We start from the raw sequence: 10,834 nt of genomic DNA, 5'->3' as shown, positions 1-10,834 counted from the left end.
CACAACCAACACTAGTAAACACACGACCCCCCTGGTGAAGATGCACAGCACATGTATCTGTCCCAGGACCCACAGTAGGGTTTCCCCAGCTTGCCGCACATCTGCTCCCACAGACATATGAAAAACTCCTTCCTAAACAACAAAAAAAAACCCCAAACCATCTTTTCAAACCTACCTAACAAGCTCTCCCAGCAGCAAAGCGCACAAACTCCATCCTCGTTTCCCCATGCTCAGCAACCGCCCCGCACACCCCCCACCCCAAGCCGCATTTCAGCGTTCGACCTCAGCAACCCTTTTGTAGACTCCCGCACAATAACAAACCGACCGAGCCTTCTGGATGCCACCCCCCCTTGTTTTGCTAAGACACACACACACGGCGCGACAAAAATATCTTTGTGTCACACTCCAGACGACGAAGAAAAACAACCTCCCTTTGCGGCGAGGAGGCCCCCCCCATCCCGGCTGCACCCCAGGGGGAGGACTCCAGCCCCGCCGCACAAGGGACACCCGCCAAGCAGGCCGCCTCCAGGCCGGACAACGGGCCCCAAGCCCCGGCGGCCCCCGCCAGGCCCCTCGGGCCTCACCGCGGCCCTCACTGGGGATGGGGCCGGCCCGGCCAGGCCCCGCGGCTGCCGCTGGCGCCTCCATCCCCGCGGGGAGAGGGGGTGTCGCACAATAAACACAAGCGGCTACAGCAGCCCGAGATGGGGGGGCCACCCCCACGGCCGCCCCGGCCCCCCACCGCCAGGTCCCCGGCCGGAGGGACCCGCCGGGGCTGCGCCGCCACCTTCCTCCCGCCGAGCCGAGCCGGCCCTGGCCGAGTCGAGCTGGGAAACCGCGGGGTGCCGCAGCCGCAGGCAGCCGCTGGCTCCGGCTCCATTTTAGGGCTGCCTCGTCCCACCTTCCCTCTCCCTCCCCTTCCTCCTCCCCCCCCCCCCAGCCCCACTCACCACCCCAAATATCCGCAGCCGCCGCCACCGCCGGCCCCCGATACCCACCTGTGGGGGTGGCGGGGAGCCGGGAGTGCCTGGGGAGTCGGGTGCGGAGGGGCGATGGGCGCGGGGCGCGGCGGATGGCGGCGGATTGCGCGGCGGCGGGATGCGGGGCGATACGGGTTCTCACTGCCGCTCCCTCCTCCTCCCCCCTCCTCCTCCTCCTCCTCCTCCTCCTCCTCTCCGTCCTCTCCCTCCTCCCCCGGCCCGGCCTGTCAATCCCGCGCGGGAGGCAGCCGCGCCGCCGCCTGCCGCCGCCCTCCGCACAGCGCCGCCTGCAGGGCCCCACCAGCGCCGCAGGGGCGGCCCAAGATGGAGGCGGGGAGAGGGGGGTGGGATGCGCGGGGGCGAGAGCAGGGGAAGGGGGCAGAGCCGCGGCCGGAGGCGGGTCATTCTCTCCACCTACACGCCCGGAGCAAGCGCCCGGCCGGCCCCGACGACCGTGAGGGAGATCTTTGCTCGGAGGCACCAGGGCGGGCTGAGGCGGAGGGAGCTGGGCCTGGCGGGGTGCCCAGCTCCTCACGAAGGCAGCAGGAGGGGTGGGGGCTGTCGAAGCCGCCAAACACACCCCGACTTCTGTCAGGCCATGAGGTGCGACGCTCGGGCCCCACGGTGCTGAAGGGGACCCCGAGCTCACTGTTGTAGGGTTCATCCCCTTCCAGCTACCCCAGCTCGAACCACCCGCGCCAGGGAGGCTGCCACCAAGGGGGTACGGGAGGCTTTTCCTCTCAAATTTTTGCCTCCTTGCTGTGGTGACCCTGGTTAGGGCCATGGGCGTTGCTGTCCAGCAGGAGTGGGACCAGAAAATATCAGCGAAGGCTGCCTGGTGCTCCTCCCTGGCTTCACGGGCAGCAGGTTCAAAGGCAGCCTGGAGGAGCTGCCCTTTGGAAGGACTTCAGTCTAGAAATACCTTTTAATTTGTTCTCTCATTAATGATGATGGAAATGAATGCAGTAGAGCAAGGCGGTCACTCCTGTCCCAAAAAACTACGAAGCCATAAAATACAAGTAGCCTCATATGGCAAACATAGTCTATGGTTAGGCCGAAAAGAGCTTCAGGTTAACATGATGCAAGCAGCAGTCCTGGCAAGAAACTGGCACTAAAGATACTGTCGTAGAAGTTGCTGTGCAGTGCAGTTCCTCTGCCCAGAGGGTCTTTTATAGCTTGGGAGATGCGGTCTCACACACAAGGACAGACCATTTTCCCTTGGATTCTCCTTCCCTGGCCTGTAACAAACTCACATGGGTGTCTAGCTCTGCCATTTTGCAATGAAAGACCAGACCGCAGGTATACGTGCATTTACTTAGGGACTGTTCAGCAGTCTGCAAAAATGGCACACACACGTATATGTGAGAGTGTGCGTGTATAATACCTCGGCATGTGCTGGCTCCTTGCAAGCACACTCTAGAGTCACCAATCACACGCTGTCACCCTGCATGTCCTTGCCCATGAAGAGAAGATGGCTTTCGAGCGGTTTTGCAGCACGTTTCCCTGGTGCAGGCAATGCCTCAGCAGGAACAGTCCTCACCTCTCCCCAGGTTACAGGAGCAGTGTAAGGCCTGGCACCGGGATCACAGCTCATGAGAGATGTGTCTGGTCTCAAACAGTCATCAAGAGTAATGCAGAGGGAAGAAACGCATGAACAGCTTTCTGGGCCATATGTGATGTTCCTACAGTTGATCTGCACTGCTGTCAAAGTTGCCAGGCACTGAGCTACCACAAAACACACCAGCACTGCTGAAAACTGTCATATGGTTGTTAGATCCCCTCCTTTTCTGGATATCAAAGTATGACGCTACTCCTGTCCCTTTGGTGTCTCGTCTCACCTTTCCTGCAGCATGTTTTTTTCTGTCTAGAGACAGCAGGCCCATGCCCTCCACTTCTCTCCTTATAGCATGGAGATGCCCACCCTCCTTCCTGACATTAGCGAACTCCCACTCACACCCACTCCCTGGGCAGCCGGGGCATTAGTCTGGTGTGTTTAGTTGTTCTTTCCCCATTGGTCAGACAAGTACACACATGCACACACACACACACAGACAAATAGCTCTTCTAATTTGCTTCCTGCCCATACAAACCTCGCTGTCCTCCATGAGCAAAGCTACAGGTCAGCCAGATTTCCAAAGAGGGCTTCTGATTTGGTCTGCTGCTTTTCATTCAGCCACCCTACTCTGCAGCACTGTCAGATGAGGAGGAAGAGGAGACTGAACCATCTGGTACTATATGCTATTGATGCATAAGAACAACAAGCACCCAAAGGAGTTAATGTTGCTCTTCAGGAGAGTGGACACTGTGGGATCCCCTCACTTTTGGTGACTCATGCAGCCACCTACAACCCAAACCATCAGCAGGTGACTCATGCGGACTTGTCCAGGTCAGCATTATGCACACCTGCTGCTGTAATAAGCAGTTCTCCAAAGGTCTCTTGTGCATCTCCAAGGCAACAGTCCAAGACCAAAGGAATAGATGCACCAATTAAAGAAAAAACTAATGCGACCTGTTGTGGAGATCAAAAGGCCAAGTAAACAAATGAAAGGCAATTCTATGTTCATTACCAAGAGTGTACAGTGCAGCCCCCACAAACTCATGGCTTTCCCACCTGTGCCCAGCAGTGTGTCAAGGCCAACTCCGTGGAGCTTTGCAAGTCTCATGGCTCAGGAGTGCACTGGGGCTGGGCTTCTCTCTGTTCACAGTTGGGCATGATCTGAATAGTGAAAGGACATAGTCTGTCCCTACCACCAAAGGGAAGAGCATGGCTCCACTACATCCTGGTCCATGGGGACACCATCAGACCTTGGTGTAAGGTGATGAATCCCCGTGTTGCTTTTCAAAAGACCTGCACCATCTTGCACCTGCCTATGTATAAACAAAAACAACTGGTGTAAGATGAGAGCTGGTGGGATTAGACCCGCAACAGACTGTGAGAGAGGAGTGTCGACAGCGAGAAGAGATATGGGCAGAGACTGATGAACAGGTTTCATGTGGACAAAGTTCAATGCACAGCTCTACGCAAGATTCATTCTGGAAAGAATGCTCTCCCACTCTGATTTTTTGACCTGTTCCAGAAAGCTGAGCAAACTAAACCCTGGAGAAGAGAGTCAAACTCTCTTGCAGCAGGAAGAGTCCTGCTTAATCTTCCCAGGATTAATTACAAGTGAGAGCAGAAGCCCTGCTGTGTGCTTCATCCTCCCATTAATGAAGAATCCTGTCAAATAGAAAATAACCATTGCAGAGGACTTACAGCCCTAGTATAGAATCTGCATCTACAGAAATGTCTTGTGGTCTAAGGCTTCCTAGAAATAATAGAATTACTATTGTATTCCACAGGCTTCCACAAAAATTTGCTCTGAATCTGTAAATCCCTGACCATGGCTTGCACCATGCAGGGTGGTTTACAGCAGAGAAAACTGGAGGCTAAATGCTCTTGTGCCATTTTGGTATCGCTTCGCTCATCTGTAAACAGCAGCCTGCAGCACAAGACTTCCTGCCCTTGCAGTCATTCACAAAACTCCGTAATCCCTTTGGAAAAAGCAAAAGATCCTGCTGTGTTCCCCATCCAGAGGCCATTCAGCACCCGCAAAGTACACATTTACCTTACCAGGTCAGGTCACGGTCCTTCTAATTTTCCATCCATCTCAGACAGCAGCGAACATCAGCTGCTGCAGAAGAAACACACAGTGGACAGTTGTGGAGTAACCTGTCCATGTGAGAATATGCTTTCTAATCTCATGAGGTAGGAGCTGGTTTATACCCTGAAGCATGCAAATCCATTTCAAATTTGGTTGCGTCTAAACCAAGAATGCCTCATGACTTCACTAACTTCCTTAGCTCATCTGAGACAGCTACAGGGAAATTAAAACCTGCAACTACGTGAACAGGGCCTTAGGACCCAAAACCCAGTCAGCAAGAACATCAATAGAGTTGAGCTGTCATATATGAGAGGTGGGAGAGAAGACATGAGTAGCTCCGGCAGTTCTCTGTAATTCCATGTATGATGCTGTGTTATCCAAATATAAGGAAATGCTTTGAAAGCTAGACCTCAAATAGAGCAAAGGGACATTGGGTCTCAAATACAAAAGGTTGATTCCCCGCCCCTGCTATTTGAGACCTAATATCGAGTTGTTTTCATAAAATTGTTTTTAAGAAGCATAAAGCGGTGTTCTGATGAGAGAGGAAGCTGGAGTCTTTCACCTCTCTAAGCAGAAATAGAGTATGAAATACTGGGAATGGGAAAAGAGTATGGCAACCTTGGCCTTTACTCCATCCCAGGTTAAATGTGACCAGAGAAAGCAAAGACTGCAATACTACGCTCACTCTAACTCACACTAACTCATGGCATGGTCCCCTCTGCGCATCTGCATTAAGTATCTGGTGTCTTACAATGCAATTATGATAGCTCTGCTTTCAGAGTCAGTTTGTGGGGTCTCTTAGGTTTTTTCCCCAGCATTTGTTGAATAGCTGACCAGTTCACAGGGTATCGAATCCATCTCTGGCCCTGAGATTGCTGAGCTGTTGTATATACAAAGACTTACTTCACAGGTGGGTGTGAAAAAAGTGCTTTAGTTAAGATGATCCCATTCTCACTCTCCACAAAATCTTACCGTCAAGACAAGACACAGGCACTGACTCCAGTTCCTTCCTACTGCAGGGGAGACTGGGTGCCCCCAGCTGCAGTCTCACATGCTCTTTTTTCCCCGCTTCCTCCTCCCCACCCGATTTCCCAGATGAGAGCATATTCAAGTAGTTAGTTATTGCTCCTTGTAGCTGCTGGATAAGGTAGAGGCTGTTCTTTCTCTTTAATCCTTTGTGGCCTGTGGGAGTTGCAGACTCTGTATAAAAATGAGATGCCATTGAAGCATTTCTGTTTGCCAGACTATTGTTTGTCTTTTTAAAGTCTCCAGACCCACACCATTCTTCATGAGTGAATGCTGGCTGCCTGAAGGACAAACCAAAATGACTATTTAAGGCACTAAAAAAGGAAATCATTTAAAACAGAGCTGATTAAAAGGAAGAAACTATTCTTCCAATGAGAAGTGAATTGCTCTCAGCTGGCTTTAGTGCTGAGCTTTGCCTGCAATGAGAACCAAATACCAGTTGCCTGATAGTGCAAGTATTTTGGAGGCACTTCATCAGCCATGGCTTCAGTTTTTCCTTGTGTGTAACTGCAAAACAAGACTACTGCTTCTGCTCATCCTGGCTTGGTGATTTTTCCTTTGGCTGTGCTATTCAGAAGCTAACAAGGCTGTTCCTAGCACAGCATTTAAAGCCCAAACTCTTTCTTACTACATCCACTTGGAAGCCCTCGCACAGCCTTGGTTGCCTAAATAGCAAGAGGCTCAAGAAGAAAAATCAAGCACTACCGTGCATCTTTCTCACAACGTGACAGTTTGTGTTCTTCAAAAGACTCCAAAGAGTCTTGATATGCTGAGTTCTCAGCACCTCAGAAAAGAGGAGAAAACAGGGAGATGGAGGTGCAAGTACTGAAATTTTGCCAGGCGAAGACCTGATTTTTCAATGCAACACTTGTTCCCAGAACACACAGAACAACACTAGTAGGAGCATCTACTTTCATAGTTAGCACCTTTGTTTGCTGCGTCAAAGAGGTTGAGGGAAAAACAATAAATCAAAACAAATAAGGGAATCCAGTTATTTGACATAAAGTCCTAAAAGGCATAGCTCAAAACACAAGGAATATTTCTGAGAAAGGCAACGCATGCCTGCATTGGGTCAACCTGTCTGACTTTTTATGACAGTCCATAGGCAGATTGCTGGATTACACAAATATATATATCAGTCTTATTTTGCTCTAAATCTGAAGATCAGCAATTGTCCCAAACAACACTAGAGCCAAAGCTCTGCAGAGCTGATCCCGATATTTTAGCAAAAAACCCCACTCTCTTTTGAGAATGCGTTTTCATTCACTCTAGTACATCCAGTCATGAAAACTGCAGCCTACACTGGGGACAAGTGCAGCCAAATATTTGAGGCTGGAGTTAGCCACAAGACCTGCACTGACAAAGAAGGGGAAACCTCCCCAGAATGGAAAACAAGGGTAGAGGAATCCATACTTCCCCCAAATTTATTGAAGGAATTTTAAGGTACTTTAAAGTAATTGATTTTGCAATGCCTAATATTCAGTCCAGATTTAAACTAACACATTTTTTGTTTCCTATCTTGAAACTCTCATAATGACCACAGATGTGGCAAGAATGTAAGTTCACGGCGCGTTTGGGTTCACGATTCCAACCTTCAATCACAGCCATCTGATTCCTCCGCTCCATGTATTGCGAGACAGCTGTTGTTTCACAGTTCAAAAATATCTCGCTTCACCCTGCCGAAGGGAACTATCAGCTGCTTCTGAATGCGATGAAGCTGATGAGAATAAGTAATTTTGGTAGAACTGCAACCCCTGCTGTAAGGAAGGAGACTCTGGCTATCCCTGACAACCGTGGCTTTGATCTGCAACAGGATGATCACAGCCCGGCCAGTGTGTGAATCCTGCACACGTGCAGAGACAGAATTGGTATCTTGTGATTAACAGGGGCTGCAGGATTCACTTCCAGAGCCCCCAAGCAAAAGCCGTTGTTTGGAACATCTCCAGAGTTGCAGCATTCCCTTTTTCTTGTAGAATTTACAAAATAAAACGCTTTAGCGAGCACTTTTTCTCATGGCTGGATTTGTCCCTTCTGTCTCATGAGATCACACAAAGTTCCTTTTGAGTTCAGCCTCTTCTTTAATTATTAACACAATTCCTAAATATTTCAGTGGGTGCTAAGTGTCAGGAAAACGCAGCCTCAGCCCAAAAAGGTCCTCCATTCCCCATGCCCTGCAGGGGAGCCCTTTGGGCACAGCTGCAAGAGACGGGGTGTAACTTCCCACGGGGCTTTCGCTTGGCGTGGGGCATAATGCACAGGGCACGGCTGCCCACGGGCACGGGCTGTAACAGGGCCCGGGCATCGCTGCCCGAGGGGCAGCAGCCCCGCGGCTCCCGGGGCCGGGATCCCGGGCGGCGGCGACAACTTTCCCGTGTCCCCACTAGAGGGAGCGACAAACCCAGCGTGGGAGCCGGCGGCGGGCGGGCTCCGGCCCGAGTCTCCCCAGCCCCGGGCTGCGAGGCCGGTGTGCAGCCCCCCCCCGTGCCCGGGGGGCTCCCAGGGCTGCACCCCGCAGGCAGGGACCCGGCAGCAGCCGGCCCCAGCATCCCTCCCCGGGAGCAAAAGGCCTGTATTGAGGTGCGGGGGGGGACAGCTCGACCCACCCGCTGCGTGGTAGTCCCACGCCTGCAGCTAAAGGAGGAGGCCAAGGCATCGAGTAGCGGCTCCACCGTGTGAAAGCGGGTTTTTGCCTGGTGCTGTGGGCTAAAACCCTTCAACCGCTGCAGGGACAAGACACAGGGGGTGAGGAAGTGGTGGGGAATGGGGGCAAGAAGACTGGAGGGGATGGTGAAAGAGGGGAAGAGCCCTGGGAATGAAATGAGGAAGGAGAAGGGGGTGGAAGAGCAGCAGGGAGGGAATGGGCCACACTGATGAAATAAATCCATGTTGCAGAAAAGTTCCCTTTTCTATCCACGTGGCCCCGTGTTGGGGCACAGCAGAATGGAAACAGCCCCGGGGAGCCCAAGTGCCCTGTCTCAGGACACGAAGCAGAGCCAAGGTGCTGGGGCAGCCCAGGGTACAGGCTGGGAAATCAGTGCTGTCCCCTTCCCTGGCTCCAGTCCCCATCCCCGGCCCCCACTGTGGGCAGGGATGAGCCTGTACGCTGGGCTCAGCAGGAGGGCAAGAGAAAAGAGACAAGGATGGGGGAGAGAAGGAGGCTGGGAGGGGAATAAACCATGGACGGAGCAGGCAGGGCTCTGGGAGCTTCCCCAGGGCTCAGCAAAGAGCTCAGTCCGTGAGCTGCAGGGCTGGAGAGGACACAACCTTCTTGGGGGAGATGGGGAGGTTGGGGAACAAGAGATTTACAATGGTGAGAGCGAAGCCTCAACGTCCTCATTGGGGTGTTGCAGAGTGGGTTCCCAGCAGAGATGATTGCAGCATATGGAGACCTGTGAGCTGAGGAGGAAGAAGCAGAGCAGGAGGGAAGGAAGATAGGAGGGGAAGGACTCAATGCTCCAGCTGCAACCAGGCCTGCCCTAGGCCTGGAGGGCAGCTCCTGCTTTGCTATTTAAAACCTGCCCAGGGAGTGCTAATGAACCTGGCTAACGAGCATCAGCCCTGGTAAACACAGCCTGGCTCACCCTCACACCAAATCACCTTGCAGCTCTGCTGAGCCCCCCGGTCCTGGGGTTGTTTGTATAATGTGGTGGGGATGTGGGTGTCCTGCAGCTCACTCTGGGCAGGAGGAGTCCTGGGCAGCTCTGGTCTGTGTGACCCAGGGCTGGCAGTGACCCCCAGTGCTTGGGGACCCCCAGAAGGCTGCCTGCAGCCTGTGTGTCCCCCCTGGAATAGCCCAAACCCAGATTGCATCATTGCCGCAATTTTGCTGAATGTGCTATACTTTCTCCCCAGGTCCCACATGTACCTGGGGGGTCTCTGAGGTACCTGTGCCTCCTCTGCTTTGCCCTTGCAATCCTGGGAAGAACCATGGGCAAATGCTGTGACCAAAGAAGAGGTTTGGCAGAGACAGATGGAAACCCAGTGGCTGGCAGACCCCGTCGTGTCCAAATGGACATGGGTGCCAAGCAGCACCGGGGTCTGCAGCAGCCTGGGGACACCCAGTGCGTCCCAGCCCAGGGAAGGGGCAGGCGGCAGTCCTGATGCTAGAATCCAGGCAGCCCAACTCACCTGCCCTGCAGCCTGGACCAGGGCTGATCTTAGGTGCAAAAAAACCAGAGGACCCAGGACAAGGGCGCAATGAGGCTCATTTCAGAAGCACCAGGAACCTCTCCTGTGCTGGCAGGAGGTGCAGAAGCCTTGGGGGTCTCTCCAGGCCCCTCCACAAGCCTCACACCACTTCTGCCCAGCCCTGTGGGTGGGGATGGGGTGCAGGGCCGGTGGGAAGGAGCCTCTGACCTTGCCTGAGGTGTGCGTCTCGCCTCGCCGCGGAGGAGAGACAGGCGATGCCAGGGCTGGCAGGCACTGTGGTGGGAGCACAGCCAGGGGGTTATTAATAACCTGCTGAGTCAGCGGGGGGCTCTTGGGTTTCAGGATCACAAGACACAGATGCCGAGCAGCTCAGATGGACCCCCCCCATTCCTACTTTTTACATTGACAGGGACAACTGTGAAGCTGGATGGAGGCTGCAGCCGGAGCCAGGCGCCTTTGGGCCTCGCAGGGCAGCCCGGCCCCATCCTGACGGTCGCTGCACCCAGCGGGGATGCAGGGTGAGGACTGGAGCTGCGATGTGCCTGAAATATGAGAGTTGACCTAAAGGAATTAAGCAAGGAGGGGTGGGGCAGAGACACACAGAATTGATCAGCTATGTCAGGATGTAGTGGCTGTAGCAGCCCCGTTCCCCATCAGCGTAAGTCAAATCACATCATGGGGAAAAAAATGAGTACCATGGGCTTCGCTGTCAGTCCTGCTTCCATACAGGGTCCTCTCCGCAGCCCTCAAAAGGCTGTGGTGTTCTGCTGCTGCCCAAAAGGATGGAGTCAAGAACCTTGTAAGATGCAAAGAGAATTTGGAGGCTCTTGCAGACACACACATCACAGTGTCTAATTTCAAGAGCTTTGCAAGGGATGAAAAGCCTCAGGGGATGGGTCAGCTCTAGCTAGCATGGGACCGGGTCAGACCTCCCAGAAAGCATGTTGTCCCATCCTGGCTGCCACAGGGTCACCTGCGTTTCCACTGAAGAACTCGGCACCGTCACACAGATGAGCTGAGGTCTGCTCTGGGATGGTG

This window comes from Phaethon aethereus (genome assembly GCF_964289735.1).
Source record: "Phaethon aethereus genome assembly, chromosome: 20".
Lineage (NCBI taxonomy): Eukaryota > Metazoa > Chordata > Aves > Phaethontiformes > Phaethontidae > Phaethon > Phaethon aethereus.
Note: the sequence above shows the minus strand (reverse complement) of the source record.